Raw genomic sequence first — 21663 nt, 5'->3', positions numbered from 1 at the left:
TCTCTCTCTCTCTCTCTCACCCTCTGCCTTATTCCCTCTCTCCTGCCACCTGCGCAGACTCACACTCATGCGTGCGCACGCACAAGGATGGCATAAAAAGATTGCATTTTTGATGAATAAATTTGTATATTTTAGAGCCTATCCCGGTTTCAGTGCGTATTCTCCAGAGGCCCTGCCTTCGTCTCTCCTGAGCTCCCGTTGGAGCCCAGTGGAGTCATTAGTCTGCTTGCTGTGTTGAACTCTTTAATCATCTTGTGTGTTGCATGAAAAGAGCACAGCTCCTCTGTGAAACGGCAACGGCACTCGTCCTCCCCTCGCTCCGTTAGGGCCCGCTTTGAAGCGCACGGGCTGTTGTGTTGTGTCTGCACCGTAGGCTTTCTCGGGTTCAGTTTTCTCACTTCTCTGTGGAGGTGAGAGGGAGGGTGTCAGGATTTTCTTTTTTTCTCCTTTCCTCCCCCCCCTCGTGCGCCAAAGATGTGACTGAGGCCTAGGAGTGCGCGTGTTTCAAAAATGGGGGCGGTGGGCTTGTACTGGAGGCTTGCATCCTGCCACGCCGTAAAATGCTCAGTGTTCATTTAACTCGGAGAGTGTAAAAATGGAGCATGTAGAACTGAGGATTTGACTGTGTGTTCTATCCGTGACACACTGTTGATACTCCTTGTATCATCATGAATCAATCCCGATGGCCAACCAGTGAATGCTTGCACGAGGCATCGATACAGCAGCAAAAGACTCACAGAGGTTGGAAATATCTTCATGTTCATATCTCACCCAATGTAGCATAGCCGTCTCTGCCGTAATGCAGCAGTTACATGCACACAAACACATCACACACACACACACACACACACACACACGCACACATACACACAGATACATGCGCCCGTGCTGTTTCCGCGGGGATGGAAGCAGGCGCCTGCCGCCGTGGTATCGGGTTGCAGGTCTGTCAGACACAATGGTGAGGTGTGCCCCATGGCTGGGCCTGGCAGGGCAGAACAATGGAGCCGCAGTGCAGACGGAGCAGCAGAGGGCATGAAGAGCCGATCTGTCAGCCCTGGCAGAGCCGCATGGGCTCCATCGGCCCTGGACCCCGTGCTCGCTCATACAATGGGGGTGGGAGGTCAAGAGCATGGGAAATAGAGGGGAATTCCCAGCATGCTATAATAAAATGGACTCTACTATTTTGGTGACCAGTGCAGGAATAGTATACAGAGAACATAGGGCTACACCCAGCATACATCACACACAACTTTCAAAATGATCACAATGAATTTGTTTGAATGGGGAATTGCGCTGCTGAAGATAATCGGTTTATGGGTCAGTGGTTTGGCTATTTTAGACCACTGCTCATTGCTTTTGTATCAAATATGAGTAGCTGGCTTGTTGTCTGTGTGACTGTGGAATTTGGTACAGCATGATGTTACAGTACTTACAGTAGTATGGCCACCATCATGTGTGCAAATTAATGGAACAGCCTCTGTTCTCTTCATGTTTAAAAGAAGAAAAAACAAATATAGTCCAACAAAAGTTTCCTCTCTGGATTTCAAGTTCATAATGCATCATTTGTTGTACACATCAAATTAATGCAATGCATTGAATTCTAAAACAGAATCATGTCCAACAAAATCCTCTGAAGCTGGACAGTTTGAGTCTGTTGAAATCTTTGTGAGCTGTGTATCTCCTCTCAGTATCGAGTGAGAGAGAGAAAGATAATTGTAGGCAACATTATGTCCAGAGCTCATAATAACATTGCGGTTATTATTGTCTCGCCCCAGAGTGAGAATTTGTGATGGAAAGGTTTGTCTGTGGCCAGAACCAATCAAATCCAGGTTCAAGTTTTTTAACCAATCACATAGCTTAGACAGGGTCATGTGAGGGGGGGTGGTCACTGGCGTGGCTGTACATGACTATGTCACAGTCACATTACTGTGTGTACTCTAATCTATTTCAGATGTGTTTGTTTACAATATGACAATACATAATGTTGTTAAACTAGTGCTAGCGAGATGCTGACATCCGAGCCAAGCCCCCCGCGGAGGATCTTTGAAGTCACCAGTCACCAGTCGCCTGGTGGCCAAATCTGATAATGCAAGACTTTCACATTTCGGATGCTACTACTGCGCATGTCTATCGTCTAAAATGCTAGTGCGCCCGCTCTATTAGCTCCAAAGTTGGAGCCAATGCAGAAGGAGAGGTACTTTCGGGTCACTTTTGACGCACTTTTGCGTCATGGCATCACTGAACGTCCGTCCACCTCCATGAACGTCCCGGAACGTCCTGCATTCCCAGCTTTGGCCAGTAGGGTATTAGCAGCTTCAACGTTGCGGGCCAGTCGCTCTGGGGGCCTGGTTTCATACGCTTGTGAACAACTGTCATTGAAATGAATTGGCGGAGCTGTTCATTCTCTAGATCAGTGCAGGTTCCCAAACTTTTTCATGTCAAGGACCCCCAAATCGACACTTATCAGCCCGCGGACCCCCATTTGAAAATATATGCCAGAGACCCCCATAAGAGAAGACTTTTACAGCTCTAGCAGTGATTCTCAACCATTTTAAGGACCCCCAGTTTGAACTGAATTAGGCTACGGTCCCCTATTTAATGCCATTTCTATCTCTGGGACCCCAATGCATATTGTAAAATCAAAATCAAAATCAATTTAACTCTGAGAGTGTACAAATGGAACCAAATCCATTTGGTTCCATTTGTACACTCTCTGAGTTACAGACCATAAGGGACCATTAACTCCATTTGGTTCCTAACCATTTAGCTGGGGTCCCCTGGAACTCCCTCAAGGACCCCATTTTGGGAACCACTGCTCTAAATAACTGTATGATCCCAGCACTGGGTGGCAGTGTCTCAGTAGAGCGGCTGCGTGGGAAACAGAAGGTTTCCAGTTCGATCCCGGTCTTCTCCAGGATCAGTGGCTTTAGTGTTAGTGTCCTTGCGCAAGACACGGACTAACCCCATAATTACTTGCGATGAGTAGGTGCCCTGCATTGTTTCCTATGCCGTTGGTGTATAAATGTGTGTGTGAATGTGTAAATTGAATGCACATTGTAAAGTGTTTTGGATGAAGATGCTATAAATGCACCATATAGACTACCATTGACTGGATGATTGTGTGCCTGTGTGATTTGGTCCGCCCCGGTAACAAGATGTGCACATGCACGCACTACAGTGGGGGGACACGCGACAGGCCAATAGCACACACACCAAGGCCCGGCCCCGCTCGATCATGATTGGCAGAAGGCCCCTCTCTATCCTGATTGGATGCCAGGAAGGAACTCCTTAATAATAATAATAATAATAATAATAATAAAACTTTATTTGTATAGCACCTTTCATGACATGAAATGCAGCTCAAAGTGCTTTACAGAAAAATGGAGAATAAAAGAAAAGCAAGGCAACAACATTAAAAACAAGCAGTAATGCAATACAGTGAGGACATGAATAACAAAAAAACGTATTTTTTAGTTGCCATTTTTTTTGGCTCATGTGAAATCACTGAATATACCTTTAATATTGTATCGCATATTGTGTTACTATGTTAAAGTTGACAATTGTTGGTGTTGTTTGGTTAATTTAACACATTTAGAGCTGAGCCAATTCTAAAAATGTGTTTTCTGAAAAAGTTATGTTGCTACAGTATATAATGCTTGATGAGTTAAACAGTATTTTCTTGACAAAATCTTTTAGCATTGCCTTAGCCTATATTTATTGTTTTGAATGATTTAATTGATAACTTGCATCCAGATGATAATCACAGATGAACTGAATTCAAACCATTTAGTGGCAAAACAATTAAAGACCACTTTAGGTTATATAGTATAGCTGTCTCATTTTTAAAACATAACGTGAAGTCACGCTATACTATTGGGGACGCGAGATGTAAAAAGTGATAGCGCTTTGTTTCTAACTCAGCACGTCTACAGTATAACTGTTCAGGGAGTCCAGTCATTAAGGCAGAGTTATGTTAAAATGAACATCCTGAAGACTACCTGCCCTGTACAGGGTTGAAAAGGGGTGTGTGTGTGTGTGTGTGTGTGGGGGGGGGGGGGGGGGGTTCAGTGTTTAGTGAAAGCTACATTTTGTTAAATCTCTTAATAAGGCACAGTGTGATATATGAGCCTGCAGGCGGCAAAGCTCTGTGTGCAAACACTTCAACCACTCATGTGATAGGCCAATCTGTGTATGCAACACAGGATGGACTAACAACCGTGTTATTTCACACACGACCCTATTTGGCCTCTCTGATATCCCTAATTTGGTCGCTGAATTTGATATAGTGCCGCAAATATTTGCATAGGCACACATTAACTCTGTTTGCTCGGGATGTTACGATAAACAAACCGCAATGGTGTACTGAATGTAATAAATGTTAAACAGTGCGTGCAATTATATACTTCACATATCTGGCCCTCCGCAGTGAAAGCATGCCTTTGTGGACCTAAGCTGTATTTTGACAGATCGTTACTCCCCTTCCTGACCAACTAGGGTTTTATTCAAAAATTAACTGTTTATGAGATGCACATGCAGTACATGGCCAATTTTATCCCATATTTCAATGAGGCAAAAATATAAATTTTGACATGACAATTTCACAGTTTCAAGGAATCTCTCAGTATACATTAAAATGCACACCTGGAAAAGAAAACGAAGCAGTTTGATGGAGGTCACAGAGGCCATAGTAGCGTATATGCCTATACATTTAAATGGCTCATGGCTCTATTAATGTCTCCACATTATCTTTTAGAAATGTTTGTCTTTGACTTGCATTCCATACCAGGTCCTTGTCCCTATGTTCATGTATCTTCTGTTGCTACTATACTTTTAGGAATGACATGCAGTGGTCCTGTCCCTGTGTCCTCACTATCACCGTGCTACTGTATGGCCACAGCATTTTGTCATAATGTTTATTGGTTTCATTATTTGAAAGATATTTTTTTAAGTACCGGTAATATGTTTTTGTCCTCATTTCAGGACCTTGCAACATTTTTTTGTCACTATATACTACTAGGGTCATCATGTATTGTTACTGCCACTGCCAATGTACTATGGCCATCATTGTACTGTTCCTCCTCGAATGCACCATTAATAATTACGTAACATAAACTATTCAACCAATTATAGGGAGGTTTGGTCTCTGTTTTTGATAAATGTCGGACTGTTGGTGAGACCTTGCATTTTCTTGAGAGCTGTATCACTGTGTGTGTGTGTGTGTGTGTGTGTGTGTGTGTGTGTGTGTGTGTGTGTGTGTGTGTGAGAGAGAGAGAGAGATAGAGAGAGAGAGAGAGAAAAGGAGACCCACACACACACACACACACACACACACACAGACATCTACAAGCTCACAATGCGACACATTGTGATGTAGATCTGCTATTTTCAAAATATGTTTATACATTTGAAAACCTGAAATGAGACATTCTGCAATATGAGTACGTTCTACTTTTGATTCTTGAAGTGCATTTTGATGCCAATACTTTTGTACTTCTACTCAAGTACTTTTTTAATTCCGGACTAAATACTTGTAACGGAGTATTTGCAGTATTGATACTTTTACTTTTAAGTATAAAACACGTGAGTACTTTTTCCACCACTGTTTATAATTCAGCACATCCTGCTGCGTGCGCTCCCTGTTGAATCAGCCCTTTCGTCCCAAGGAGAAGTGAATTGTCTGTAATACTGTGTATCCAGACCAGACATCTGATTCTGAAAGCCCCCGATTGCGTTATCAGAGAGAAGGCAGTGAGCCGTACATGTCACTGTGCAATATAAATGTAAGAACTCCTATAGATCAGTTGACTTCTTAAGGTATTGATGGATTTTCTTTTTTGCCGCCTTGGACATGGGTGTGACAAATAGGTCAACGGGTAGGACTAGGAATATTGTCATGGAACAGCTGGAATACCACGAGGAGAGGTGGAGATGTTGTTGAGCGCTGCCGCTTTAAATCTCTCTCTCTCTCTCTCCATCTCTGTGGGAATACACTTAGTTTCAGAAGGGCCAGTCAGTTTCTTTTATTCCTTGAGAAGTTCCTCTGAAGGAAGCTTTTCTCGGGCCGGTGACAGCTTGCAGCACTGGTCTGAGTGGAGGAGAAAAGACAAAGCGCTCCATACTCGGAGGCTGCGTGTGATTAATGACAGAGGTGTGTGTTGCAGTGGGCACCCTCGGAGCAGCTACAGATCAGTCTTCCTGTAAGACAAATCTGACACTCTCCAACCCACCGCCCCACCTGCTACCCCCTCGCCGCCATCAAACCTTGAGCTCCCTCACAGCCAAGTGCACCCTGCACGACATCGCACTCATAAATCATCCTAAACAAAGCGTGTTTAATCTGTGACGCGCAGGCCTGACACGCAAATTTATTACCTGTTGTAGGCAAACTGCATGCACCCCCCACCCCAGTGTTGAGCCTCTATTTACCTTTGAGAGACCAGTTAAAACACTGGAAAGACAAAGTCTGTGACAAAGGCGGAAAAGCAAAGCTGAGGATATGGCACTGACTTTCAGCTGTGTTCATAAAACAAAGCCCCCATGCCTCGCCCCAACCATCCCTTCTGCCTTTTCACGGTGGATGACGTGCGAGCGGCCCCCTCGTCTGCACTTGCCAAAAAAGATTCTGGGATTTTGCTCAAGCGCATTTGTAAAACATGAATACCAAATTATCTCTCATGGATTATAGTTGGATGTAGACAATGCCTGGCGTGAGTCACAAAGCTTAGACTAAGTATCTACTACTTGCAACGTTATCTTAGACATGTTTTTCTTTTTAAACAAACATCATGTATATTTCACTGCGCTGTGATGAACATAAAAATGTTATGCTCCAATAAAAGCATAATAATATGATATTCTTGGGATTAGTAACAAGGTTTGGCACCACAGATCACTTCATATTCTGTGCACTACCTGCTGAGGACCCAGTTAGTACCATCTTGTTGGAAAATCCTGAACATTATAGCAGCATTGTGCGCGTTGAACAGCGTGACTTTTCTAAATACTGCCTGCGGGTAAACAGCGGTGGCATATCCAGATATCTTTAGCTTTCTTTCTGTACAATGTGACAAAATGAATTACAGTGGCAGTAGCTTGATGTGGAGTCATGGCTAAAATGCCAAGGAGAATTGGTTGAAAGGCAGAAATTACACTGGTCTCACCCACGCACTCCCTTTGGCAGGCTCCCTTGATCCGACTCTTCCTCAAGTTGTCCTCGCTCTGAAGATGGTGAGAAAGTGTCATGATGGCACCTGCTGAATCTGGTGGCACGCACGCATGCGCACGCACGCACGCACGCACGCACGCATGCACGCACACACACACACACACACACACACACACACACACACACACACACACACACACACACGCACGCACGCACGCACGCACACACACACACACACACACACACTCACACACACACACAGCTTTTTGTTTTTTTTAGATCCAGAATACTATGACATGAATTTGAAGTGAAATACTTTATTACTGCTGATCGCAGTAATACAAGCCCCGGTGTTGAGACCATGCTCATGTCCACGACTATGTAAACCTTAACACAGAGTTCATACTGTGTCTGGCACTGACAAAGAAATAGCGATGAGTGGTTAAATCAAAGACGGTTTTCAGCAGCGGTATGTTTATCACCGAAATCTGCTAATATCACCCTAAATGACAATGAATTATTTGACAGCCATTGCAGATGATTAATTAAATAATACTTGAAATTAGGGACAAAATGAATAATGGTTAGAGTAGCTTCATTTCTGACCTTGCTCAATTTTTAATGAGCTCAGTACGACACAGGCTACATTTTATAAATGAAGCTATATAGAGCCTGTGAAACGTTAGAAAGACTGTAATTAAGGGAGTAGTGTGTTATATGCCTGGGTCTCTGCACGGTGCACCATATAGGAGAATGGGTCTGTCCACAAAACAAACAACAGACAATAGAGTATGACTGCTACTCTGCCTCACAGAGTTAAGAAGCATTCAGCGGTTTGATGAACAGAGCTGAATCGATTCAGGAACCTGGTCCCTGGAGACCGTTAATCTCAGGAGAGATCGTCAACTCATTATAAAGACTCCTGCATGCCATCACATTGCGTCTTTAGAATAGCTCAGAAGCTGCTGTATATCGTGGCGTATATCCTCAAACTTGCACTGTTAAACACTATCTTAAAGAAGGGAACAACAACATCTCTGAATACATTGCAAGTCCTTTTTATTCTGTTGTTGGTGCTGTTGGGAAAGTCATTTTCACTTTCATTTTCTGGTATACAGCATTCTGTTGTTTTGTTTTTTTCAGATAAATACTTGTACTACTGTATGTAGTATTCTCATGTATAGGAAGGCATGCTATGCTCTTTGGAGCTACAGTACATGTCTGGCCACCATGAGTAACTGGATGCCTTTTGATTGACCCGCATGTAACCGTATGCTTGTAGCTCCATTACTGTATGTATGTCTGCCTCAGTTTCCCCCCAGAGAACTGATATTACACAGGATCTTTATTACACATGCCATGCCTTCACATTAACAGTTGCATGCTCTTCCCCGCTACTTGGAGCTGGCAGGCCTTGGTTAGTTTTAATTACAGTGGGTAATGAGAGAAGTGATCCAGACTGTGAGACAGAGTATTTTTAGACCCTCAACTTGATTATCTAACCCATATAGCCACATGTCTGCTCAGAGACAACTTAGTTGAAATGCATCCTATCACTCAAATTTTTTGCGGATTGGATGGACGTTAAGTTTTATTACTTTAAAACGGTCAATTGAACCAGATTGAGTTTTATCTTAAATGACCATGTGATTTTGTGTGATTTCTGTGAGAATGCTAACGATACTGACCTTCTGCACGTATGCCTGCATGTTTTCCTGTCCTCTATCTTAATTATGATAGACATGGACATTTGTTCGATAAATCCAGTTGAAGATTTACATAAACTCCTTCGCATATATAGAAGGAAAACGTCGGAAATAAGATTTGGTTTCCTAACAGAGTATTTACAAAACTGACCAAAACAGATTAAATCATTGATTGTTCCGTGTCATTTGTTGTCAGTATCCCATGATTGAATGTGAAGAGTGCAGTCGGTGAAGAACCAGAGATTGGAGAGGGTTTTTGAGGGTTATTCCTTGAAGCCATTTTAATGAGACTCAGATAATGAAATGTTATTTCTGGGCTGTGTGGCCAGATTGAGGTCTTAGGAAATTGTTTGATGCTGGGATCTATTCCCCCCCCCCCGTCCCCCCGTCCTAATTTACAATATAAGCATCTATATCTTTTTTCTCCTTCAATAACATATACAAGATCAAACTTTACTCATATTGTCTAATAAAGCTCACTGCATAAGGGGTGTGTTTTCTGTAGTCCCTTTTTTAATTGGAAAGAGAAAGAAGTGTCTGGGTCTATTTGTGGTCTTGGTACGATGTTGGAAATGCCAGCTGTCTCGCCTCAAAGCCCTGCTGGAACGACTTGTTATCTTGTGTCGTGTGCAACTTGATGAAATGCATTACTTCCGTAGTTTACTGTGTACACTAAGTTTTTATTTTTTAGAAGGAAGATAATCACAAATTAACCACATTTATTCCATTCAATAGAAAACAAGGAAGGAATGGGGATTTAGATTATTTTAAACTTAAAATGTATTTATTTAATTTTGTATTCTCAATATGTCACATCTTGTGTTAAAATAAACATTCATCTTTTGTTGTCAAATCGAAGTACCCTATAACTAGTCTATATAAGCAGGCACTTATAAGCTTTTCGAAAAATGTGGATGCTTCAATTTTTGACTTATACTGTAATGTTCTAGGAAATTACGCCATTTGAGTTTGACCCCCACTTGTATTAATGACAAGCAAAAGCAAAGCCAAAAACCCGCCACACCTTCTGCAGAGATGAGTGACAGCTGAGGCTGGTCTACTGAGCCCCGTGGCCAAGCCCTGTCACATAACGCATGCCCGACATGTCTACGTCCATCTGGGGTCCTACCCTTCAAACCACTGTCCCCCTTCTCCCTCCCTGCAGAAAGACCAAGGGACGAGACGAGGAACAGGGTGCGAAGTCAGGCCTCTGAGGGGCTTGAAACGAAAGCATCCAAAGCCAGCTGGTCTGGCTTTGAGGTGAAGCAAGGGGCAGAGTAAAACAAAGACAAGAGAATGAAGAAGGGCAGTGTTACAGTAGATAAAAGGAAAATCAAATATAAAGCAAGTCAAAAAATGGTCTTGGAGATCCTTACAGCAGGCTCTGTGAAGGCATAAATGCAACCACGCCAAACAGGTGAGACACTTTATGACACAGACACTGGCATAGTGCCCATTCAAACTGAAGAGATGTGGCCCTCAGTTTGATTTAGTCATAATACTTTGATTATTTTTGATAGATGTTGTTTCACAAATGTATAGCTAATGTATCTTGCAATTGGAAATTGTTCTTTTATCTAAGTTCTCTATATAATTAGTATGTGCACATATCTAGTTATACTTGTGCACTCTGGGCACAAGTCCACAAAAAGGGGATGCCAAGACTGCTTGTACACAATGTAATGTATAGCATATGCTGATTCAGGTTAAAACAATACTACCATTAACATCAGCTTTTTACAGTAAATCCAACATGTGCTATTATGCCTTGTGGTGACGTGGACAACAATATTATGGTACAACTTCAAATCAGCACAACAACACATTCAATTCACTTCAGGCAATTTATATATCCGATGCAAATACATGCCTCTGTCTTCCAAATATAGTCCAAACTTTTACTCTGTACTCTACAGTGCAAATGCAGAAATAATTTGCACTGTAGAAGTGAGTTTTTAGAATGAGAAGAACGTTGTGCTGTATGCTCCTCTGCATGCACCCTAAAGTGCTGCTGCAAACATGTTGAAAGCTACAGTATAGTCTGGGATACATCCATTTTGTCAGATGGCATCAGCCTGAACTGACATCGACTAATACATGACAACTGCTTCATGAGTCATGACTGAAGTTGAACAATAGGGGCTATTTTCTCTGACATGTTTAAGTCTCCCAGTCTATTTGTACAACAGCTATTAATACATTTGAACAAATATAATGATTTCTTAAATTATGAACAAACCACAAACCAAATTCTCTATCAGGTTGAGATGCTTATGTTTGCCTGTAATAGCAGTGGCAGTTTGTAATTGTACTATAAATGTACAACTTTCAGTGTGGGTGCGAGGTGGGTATACAACAGGTTGTAATCATCTTTGCTGTGTATGCTGCAAAACAGTAATCAGTAATCTATGATTGAAAATGCTATATGTAGAACTGAAGTGAAGTGAAGTGATGATGAAATCCAATGCTTAAATAACATCTGCTGCCTGGTACATTTCAACCAATGAAATTACAGTAGTTGAAGGAGCTATTGGGCTTATGAGTGGTCATAGAATTTAATCTAAAGCAAGTTTTTCATCAAAAACAGCAGGTGAGGAAAAAATTCAACATTCTCCCAGAAAGTGGTATATATTTAAGGAAAATGTGTGTGTGTGTGTGTGTGTGTGTGTGTGTGTGTGTGTGTGTGTGTGCGTGTGTGTGTGTGTGCGTGTGCGTGTGCGTGTGCATGTGCGCGTGTGCGTGTGTGTGTGTGTGTGTTAGGCTGCGCAACAATGACACTTGGTTGTGAAAACCAAGACCCAGCCAGGGACAGACCCAGCCAGGGACCCAGGGACACACATAGCTGTCTATAGGAGTGGTTGCACCACTCAAAAACAGTGTAGTAGGAGATACACCTGACTTTTTTGCAAAGGTACTACTGTACTGTACAGTATATTGATGTGATGAAAGTGCACAGCTCACGTCAAGCATCTTCAGGACAACAGCCCAGAGCGAGGAGCCTAGAGGGAGAGCAGAGCTCAGGCCTTAAGGGCTACAGTACATGTTTACAGTATAGAAAATACTTAACACAGTAGCAGATATGTCAGTGATACTTTTCTCTTTTGTATTGCTATTGATGAGCATATTACAGTGCATTTCTTCATGTTTGTCTCGATCGTTGGTTTAACGATTCTTGGGTTGGCTGAATCATGTTATCAAAGTTTGGACTTTTATGTGATGAAAGTTTCAAACAACATAATCCGCCTGTCATTGTTATCCCTGAAAGTACAAGTAAGAAAATGTCCGTAAACAACAAGAGAGGGTCATTATATTGTACAATCCCCCCACCCCCTCCATAAGTTGATTTTTCTATCAGAGAAATGCGATAGACAACTGGGCAACTGGCGGCCCGGGGGCGACATGCAGCCCTCACCTTCACTTAATGCGGCCCGCAGATTAATATCTGATATATTATTGATTTCAGTATTGATTTAGTAGGACTATTTATATGTTCATAAACGTTAACATAAGTATAACTAAATGCATTTGAAATTTGATAAAAAAAATTACTTTTCAGGATTCCAATTCAAAGTAGCAAAGAAAATAGGATTCCAATTCAAAAACAGCTCTAGATCAGCTATTTTTGCTATTTTTGTATGACATAGAATGACAAAGTTGGGAATTCATTTAGAAAAAAGGTTAAAATACAGAGTTAAGAGGTTTCTGCACAACAGTGTATGCAACTCCCCTGGAATGAGTTTGGAAATATAGTGGTCCTCTCCATCTTCAAAGTTCCCCAAGAGCTAGGATGCTCTTTCATGTGCTCGATTATCTCTAAATGTGCTGTTTTTAAATATTTTTTTACTCTTAGTTACTTGTACAACTAAACTTAACTAGTAAAGATTTATGTCATCCATGAATTTCCACCTGTTTCTTTAACCCCAAATAAAAACAAACGAGTCCCGGTCACCCACCACACCTCTCCCTCAGATCCTGCCGTTACACGTGACACTGGCATATGAGAGACGGCTTCCACCTTCCTTCCTTCTGCCATTGGCTGCTCAAAAGACGCTGCTGATTTCAATTGGATGAGAGGACTGTCCTTTACATCAAAGGCCTCCGCTGTTGTCTTAGAGAAATGACGTCAGTTATCTTTTAACGGGATAAGCCTGCATGCGCCGCATGATTTAGGAAAGTAAAGTAGTCAGAAAGAATCATACACAAGTTTAGACTGGATTGCATTCCCTGTGCCAATATCCTATCACTATCACTTCACCACAAATAGTCAGTGTGTGTGTGTGTGTGTGTGTGTGTGTGTGTGTGTGTGTGTGTGTGTGCGCGCGCGTGTGTGTGTGTGTGTGTGTGTGTGTGTGTGTGTGTGTGTGTGTGTGTGTGTGTGTGCACAGCACACCTCTTCTATTTTGTCATAAGATTGTCATCTGACAGTGACAGTTTCTCCAAGTTAAGTAGGCTGTGTCATTTTATCACGATATTTGATGTAGTTTTAAGTTATAACATACATTTGGCTTTAAACCGGGATAATGATAATATGTGCAGAGGGCAGTCAAGTTCACGTATGATGATGACGTGCTGGATGACACTGGTTGAGCCGTTTAAAATCAATTAAAATGTTAACATTCACAAATATGTTGGCAGTTTGACCACTTTTCTGGTGTTTTAGAGAGAGAGAGAGAGAGAGAGAGAGAGAGAGAGACCGAGACCGTTGATTTTCTTTCCTGTTAGGCTATTCGTCAGTCGAGGGGAGGAGTTTCAGTCTCGCGCTGACAAGAGGCAGACTGGCTCTTTTGAGTTTGTCAGCTCCCTAAAATAGCAGTCAGTGTGTAAATGTGACTGAAATTACGTTTATCCACTGGAGCCACCGATATAGCAGCAGGGTATCTATATCCAGCGACTGACTTGGGAGTAAAGGTGAGTAACGAAAATAGCAACAATGTTGCAGAGTGTGGCAGTATACTACTGTAGTAATAAGTGCTGGGCAGGGACGGCGCAAGAGGGAGACCTAGAGTGGATTTGGGGAACGCGAGGACATTAGACCGCGAGGATATATATGTTTCTAAATATTATTTAACTGTAGCAGTTATGATGAGTTATCAGTGCAACGCCATACACGCGTGTTCGTCCGTTGGCAGTGAGTTGCAGCTCGTTACGGGTCCGCGAAAAACTGGACTGTCTTGTCAGTTTATGCGATAAACTTTTAAAGGTTTCATCATAAACAGACAGTACTCCGGGGTGATTCGAAAACGATGATAGTCTATACCACCATAAAACTAATATGGTGTGCGTGTCAGTGTGTGTGTGTGTGTGTGTGTGTGTGTGTGTGTGGTCAATCTTACTATGTCATGTACAGTATGCTTACTGTTGTGGCAAAAAACAGTAGTTGGTTTGTTTATAACCATCACACCAGGCTACAATTTACACCTCAGCAGCCTAACACTATATAATGCGGCGAGTTTACTGTAAACTAAATAGTCAGTTGACATTTTAACTGCACATTAACCGACCTTTGTAACCCCCGAGGAGAACTAGTTTTGTCCCCCCCCCCCCCTATAAGTATTTATTTTTTAGTTTAAGTGGTTGGCATTATTGATGTTGAAATCTAGATGGTGCTGGTCAGCTAAGTGCAGATTGTCCTAAAACTTGTTTTTCGCTCACTTAAGCCATTCATGTCCTTTTTAATAATCCTGTTTTTGAAGACATTTTATCATACTTACTCAATGCAAAATATTTTTAACTTCATGGGCCAAGTTGCATGCAAGCAGTACAAGTCACTTTGCTTTTCATGAAGTAATAGTAATAGTACCAATAGTTAAATTGTTGTTCAAGAAAATGATGGTACCAATAGTTCAATTGTTGTTCAAGAAAATGATGGAAATTAAACAATGAGAGAAAATCGAGATATGCACTGTAAACAAAAGTGTTGTTCCAAATATAGTACATCATGCCGTATATTGCAGACAGACCTATGCATATTGTCATTTTTTGCTAATAGCCTACATAATCTTGGACTTTAAAGATTAGTTATTATGTAAGGTAGGCCTATCCATTTTGAGGATCTGCATTTTAATTTTAAGCAATAATTAGATATCAAATTATTCCAATATGAAATTGATTAAATGGCAGTCACATGACTGGGTCTTTGCTGGGTCGTGGTTCCTTGCCTCTATTGGAGACGTGTGACTTGAACCACTAGCCACAGTAGATAATGACCTGTCTCCACTGCCACCAGAAACCTGACCTTCTCAAATTATTCTCCTCACATTGAACATACTGTATGTTGCAACTACAGTATTATTACAAGTACTGCTCTTGTAATTTGAACTGAGAAAGAAGAATAAAGCCATTGGCAATACTCCAGACATCTTTCTACAATATAGTTTTTCTATCTAAGTGTCAGTGTCACTGGTATAAATTCAGCATTTTGGAAATGTAACAATTTCTTAAAATGTTATAGGCTATTTGTGTGCTCGCTGCAATTGTAAATTGATTATAATTTTTAAATAAAAATAATTATGTACAGTCAGTCCATTATTTTGGTGGTTTGATTTACCTACACTCTGCATTTACTGTAAGTATGAGGGTTGATATTATGGCAACTTGACTTGGATATAGTAAAAAACAATAATTCTACTCCTGCCTACTGCCTAGGCTGGACAATAGCCTATATCAACATATCGTTATCGTGATATGATACTAGATAATAGATATCGTCTGATATGTTGAATATTTTAATATTGTGAGTTTTGGCTTTTCTGTGTTTTAATAATTTAAGCCCTATACTTAATACTAAATAAAGTAAAAACAAATGTTCAAATATCCGTTCTACAAGCTCAACGGGTCATAATACATCGCGATATGAACTTGTAAATCTGTTATTTCAGCTATTTTCAACTATTTATAAAAGAAAAATAAATATACTGAGTGTATGTATGTATGTGATATGTATGTATATGTATGGTATGTATGTATATGATATCCACAAAACTTATATTATCGTCTTGTTATCGATGAATTTAGTAAACATATTTAGATACATCCCTGCTCCTGCCCACATTATATACCCCACAGATCAGGTGGGGGTAATATAGGTTATCAGATCAGCTCCTTGCATACTGACAATTATTTTCAGGGGCAGGTGTCTTCACTGTCTTGGCAGTGTTATGAAGGCATACAGTACATATTGGGTGTCTGTTACAGCTTACCACTGTTCCAATGGCAGTTACACAGCCATCCCAATAGGCTGCTGGTGATTTCTGAAGTAAAGCAACAAAGCACCCTCCAATCTGCAGTCATTAGCTTGCACGCTGCCCCGGGCTGCACCAGTAATGGGCCTTGTTGCTCATGGTCCACATCACGTGACCTCTTATGTCTAATGTGTGTGGATAAGTGCCACACTGAGTGGTGATGGAAAGAATGTCATTTCAACAATTTTCACTATCTATCGTTTCAATGTATGACAATCAGCGATGTCTGTCAGTGAGCATACAGACAAAGCCATCGCTTTGTTTTTTATGCGTAGGCTACGGTTTATCCAGCCTTAATGAAGATTTTTGAAAATTGTTCCATTTCATAAAAGAAAGTTAACTCAAACTCATTTTGCAAAAAGAGTTTTGTAAAAGGCATTGAAATCGACAATATTATACTTAATAAGAATAGTCTGCAGTGGCTGAGGATAATACACTGTATGATAGATTAGCAAGATGCTACGTATATGATCAGATGACTTTAAATCTTGGTTATATTGAGTAGTGTTGTTATTAGGCATGCTTGGTGTGCACAGCACGCCTAAGTACAGTAGATGCGTGTCAGTGCATCGTTTTAGTATGTGGGTCAAGTTCTGAGTTGAAAGGTGGCGAAGGAAAGGTGGCGACTGCAGCATCTCTCTCACCACACTCCAAATCTCACAGCCTGGTCTCAACTTCTCCTTCCAGGAGAAAATGTGGAGTGTGTGTGGGCGAGTCAGATCTGCAATTAACGCCGGTTGTCAGAAAGAGAATGCTGGCGTTTACACCATGCCTCTGAATCACTGAGTGAAACACTTCCCCCCCCCCCCCCCCCTCCACTCTTCCTCCACTCCCAGGACACTTTCCCGAGGAAGACAGAACGTCAGAAAGCTGAAAGAGAGGAAAACGTTGAGAAAGCAAGAGAGACTGGAATATTCTTGGTCCATTGAAGAGGATATTGCACTTTCAATTATTGGTAAGTCAACATTTTTCCTCTTATTTGACCGTACTATACTGAATGCAGTTTCAAGAACACATTGTAGTTGTGTGTGTCTATCTTTCTCTGCCATAAGTTTGAGTCGGTTCTTTGTGACTGTTTGCTTTCATTTTTACTGCCTGTTTGTAGTTGCATTGAACTGGCAGCTGTACAGGAAAATAGCTGTTATCATTGAGTTAGATGAATATACTGTACACTGGGGGAATTGAGCTGCTGTCAGCTGCACGTGGCTTGTGGCAAACACAGCATTGCTCTAGTCTAGAGTAGAATTAATATCAAATGCACCTTTGTTTATTGTAAGACAGGACAAAACAAAAAAAGGTAATTTCAGTACTTTAGACTTGGTGGGAAACAAATTTATGAAGAACAAAGAAAAAATGCACGTTTACAAGACTACGGTACATTCTTGCTTTTCATTAAGAAAACATTCATTTTGTAAATGTTCATTATTTAAGTAACTAAATGAGTTACTTAAGTAATGGAAGTTAAGTTAGTTCAACTAATTTATTACCCTCACCATGGTCACAGTGGTGTACTAGATCATTCTCTGAGATAACTGGCTTGGATGAAACTACAACATATTACTGTGTTTGTTGTCCATTCAACGTTCTCTCTGGTGACAAAGACCTCTCTAAGCAACATGATTCATCGTTTATTGGAGCCCCATCATCAATCTGGAGATTCCAGCATTCTCCTGTGAGACCTGGAGCCTGGATGCAGAATCTTGAGCCCAGCAGATAATTCTTTAGACCAGTTAAATTGAGCCCCCTGTAGACTAAAGGGAAAGTACTGTTACTCGTCCCTTTTCTTTTCTTTTTTTATTTCTAGAAATAGCATACCGATAATTCATTTGATATTTTTCATCCCTCCTGTTTCGTCCCCAATAATGGGTCCCAAAATAGAAATCTAGAACTGAACTTCTATTGGCGCCCTGCCTTCCCAGGGGACCACATCAAATGTATTTTTAACCTTAAGTCTCACCTTAGGATATGAGTGACACGTTCTGCAAACACGCAAAATCATCATTTCAAATTTATATCAAAATATTTGTCATCTTTTAAGCCCCAATCACACACACACAAAACATCCTCAGTTTTTAGCCTGCAAACATCAGGACTGTGCCAAATCAAATGGTCAGCCGGGTTGTAAGGCCCTACAGTCTCTTCTCTATTAGGCAGCCCCTTAATGTTCTGTGATGATGACTTTAAAACCATTGGTCTGGGGGGATTAATGTCCAGGGCTGGTCCCACATCAGACCACATGAACTTGCTGAATGGTACTTACTTATGTAATCTTCAGATATCAACAAGTTAATTGATAGAGGGTCAACTTTTACTCTTATTACTTGTCTTTATGTTAAGGTGTTCTTAATATTTTATTATAATTACAACTAATTATAATAAATATAATATAATAATCACGAAATCATAGATAACACTGTAAGTAACAACTCAATCGACACAACCGGAAGCTCTGTCGAGCATCAACAACGGTCTTCATTAGATATCAATAACGACGCCACCTCAGAGACCCCTTATTATAGCCATGGCACAAGCTAGGCGAGTGAATATATGACCGGCTAAGGCTCTGTTTGTCTAGTGAGACAGCTAGCTGTGACCTTTCAACTGTTCTGCCCTTGACTGAGACCGCTGGTAGTAAGCCACCCCGTTTGGCCCACTCAGCACACGTGCTGCTGAGCAGGACAGAGCGGCTTAGCGCTGCACCGTCTCTTCCTGTGTCGTCGTCCCCCCGCCTCACCCATGCCGAGGAGGGGACTGAACGGAAGTCTCCTTACCCCCCTCAGCCCAGGGCCACACAGGAAAATCGGCAGTAAGATCCTCCAGCCTAAATCTCTCGTTAATCCTCTTTCACCACTATGATCCTCGTCTCTCTCGACAACCCCCCCCCTGCCCCGCCTCCCCACCTGCCCCCCTCCGCCCCTTGCTTCACGTCCATGTTGGCCCTCACCCGGTCAGTGCCCAACAGTGCCCCAGTTAACCATTTTCAACCTGGTGTCACTGTTTTGGGCACGTCATTATAGGCAAAGAAGTAAATAAGTAAATAAGCATTTTAAAAATAGTGAAAGTACTAATTTTGCACGACACAATCCTAACGACAAAGTATGAAATGCATATACAAGTGGTTGACATAAATTAAGTGGTTGACACTGAATTTGCACAGCACGACAACACATTGTTTTACTGTTGTTGTAGGTTTAGTCTTTCTATTATGTGAAATACTTCGCAAGGCACATTATATGTTGCTTCCTGTGGATGCTGGCAATTGTTTAATGTTTAGCAGGTGTGGTTTGTGAGGGCATACTGTGGATGCATGTGGTGGAGTAAAGGTATAATAGCTGTGAGATGTCAAGTCATTTGTAACATGCCCCTTTCCTTTCCTTTGGTGATGTTCTGTGCCAGCAAAACCACAGCATCACACTGTGCCTCATCTCAAAACTGAGCCACACTCGTACGACGGGCAGCCTACCGCCCCCCCCCCCCCCCCCCCCCCACCCCCAAAAAAACTCTGTGTTGTGGTTTGGCGAGCTGTTGTTTGCTAGTCATTATTTATATCAACGGACAAGTAAACTTGTCAACAGGCCAGCAAACGACTTAATGTACCAGCATGGAGGTGAAAGAAGAGCTGGCAATGCTACAGCTTAGCTGTTTTACAGCACTGTACAGGCTACAGTACATTATTAAAGTAGGATCCTGCATAGTTTGGAATTGATAGTTCAATTGTGGCTTGGAAGTTAAAGAAGATATCTCTTTGCTGAGTTGCATTTGACTGAATTTTAATGAGACTTTGAAAAAACATAAATCAAAGGAATATATTATAATCTAATTTACTAGATCAAAAGATCTCATGTGATTGCTAATATACCCCACTGTATTGAATTCCTGATGCAGTACTGTACATCTTAAACAGCATGTCTCGCTGGAGGATTCACTTCTCTGGCTCTATGTGTGCACAGAGGCATAAAAGTGTTTAGTATTTTATGCAAACAAACTTAACAGCTGAATAATGTGCTTCGAAAACTTTCTTCAAAGTCTTATGAGGGCCCTGCACAGTCAAATAGGAGGTGGGGTCACTAGGATGGAGCATTGGAACAAAAGGCTCTGTTAACGAAGACAACGATTCCCATTGAAATGAAATTAAACTACTGTATATCTGAAGTTGCAGTTATCTGACTAAAAGCATGCATGGTGTGAAATATAACTTATGTGGCTTGTGTTTATCAGTGGCTGGTGTTGTGAATGCAGCTGCGGGACCCGTGGGGTCACAGTCCCAATGGCAGGTCTGTTTAGTAAGCCCAGTAGCCAATGGTGGGAAGAGTCGGGTCTCCTGCAGCTGCAACTGGCCCCGTGGGCTGCAGGAAGGCTGTGGCTATATCCTTGTTTTTCTGTCTGTCTAGAGAAGCCCTCTGAACCTGGACAGCTGGGGGGGATGTGATTCTTCCCATTATCTTGCAGAGAACACACACTAGCATTATGAACGAAGGAAGGGAAGTGACCCTGACAGCCCCCTCCTCTGCCCTGGACACTGCTATACAGTAAGTCCTCCTTGGGGCTCAGAGCATATGGTTCAAAGTTGCGTCCTCTCACTGTCGCAAGGAAAGGCCCTTGATTTCTACTATGCGAACGAACAGCGCTTTGTCTTATGTATTTTTTTTCCCTCTTGAACTAGAGCTTGGTTAACACGTGTGGTAATTTATGAAAGCATGATTTGTGGTGTGTAGGGTTGTAAAAGCTGCAGGGTCTGTGTGATCTTTTTTGTTTCCCTCAGTTCTCAGAGTTGCAGTACTGGATGTACAGTACTGTACTGTACAGTGGGGACAGAATCCTGATAGTATCTTGGAGTTGTCTTCCTGACCTCTGCCATTTGACAGCGTGTCACCGGGTTCAGGGATATATCATTTTTACAAGCCATGACATCATCATCAATGGGCCTCAGCAGCAGTTCTGGCTGCTGCGTGCTACCCGGGAAAACTTTACAACAACACGCTCATAGTAAAATCACCCTCCGCGATGGCAGTCCATGGAGAATGTTCTATTTTGTATTGAAAAAGAGAAGAAAAACGGGTGGTAGATGACATACAAGGTTTTGAATTATTTCATCTTTATTTCAATCCCTTTTAGTGCTAATTTACCTGTTTTGTGTAACTCTTGAGAGCGTATACAAATGCAACTAAATGGACCCATTAGTTACATTGATTTGTACACAATCACATTATCATAGTTACATAAATTTTCTTGTGCAGCCTCATGCACTGCCCAGCACTCTGTATCATTGTGTGAGGACGAGGAGGTGTGTACTGTAGTACCAGTCACCCTCTGTCCTCTCTCCCTCTCTCCCATCAGTGCCCGTTCCAATTGTGTGTCATTCGGTGGGTTTGCAGATCCAGGTGAAAACGTAGAAACGGGGCCAGTGGTGGTGAGCTGCCACCTGACTGTACTGTACTCAGCGTCACGCTTTGTGTTGCTCTCCATTTCTTTTTTTGTTCCCCTCTCTCTCTCTCCCCAGCCTCTGTCTCTGTCCCAACCGCTGCCCGGAGCGTTAAGAGGGCACACAAGA

General features: G+C 41.8%; 1 protein-coding gene across 5 annotated transcripts in view; it reads left to right on the top strand.

Annotated features, from left to right (window-relative positions):
* The first annotated feature begins 10041 nt into the window (after positions 1-10041).
* The window catches only part of mef2aa (myocyte enhancer factor 2aa), an 83660-nt gene continuing 72038 nt past the window's right edge, over positions 10042-21663 (top strand). For 4 of the 5 annotated variants that reach the window (XM_080762598.1, XM_080762595.1, XM_080762599.1 and 1 more), the window contains exons 1-2: positions 10042-10288; positions 16949-17067. The gene's annotated coding sequence lies outside the window, so the exon portion shown is untranslated. Of the gene's footprint in view, positions 10289-13622; positions 13780-16948; positions 17068-21663 lie in introns of those variants that run through there. The other variant, XM_080762596.1, reaches the window with a different exon arrangement.

Source organism: Protomyctophum bolini (assembly GCF_963924005.1).
Source record: "Protomyctophum bolini genome assembly, chromosome: 4".
Taxonomy (NCBI): Eukaryota; Metazoa; Chordata; class Actinopteri; order Myctophiformes; family Myctophidae; genus Protomyctophum; species Protomyctophum bolini.
Note: the sequence above shows the minus strand (reverse complement) of the source record. Positions and strands in the feature narration are given on the sequence as shown.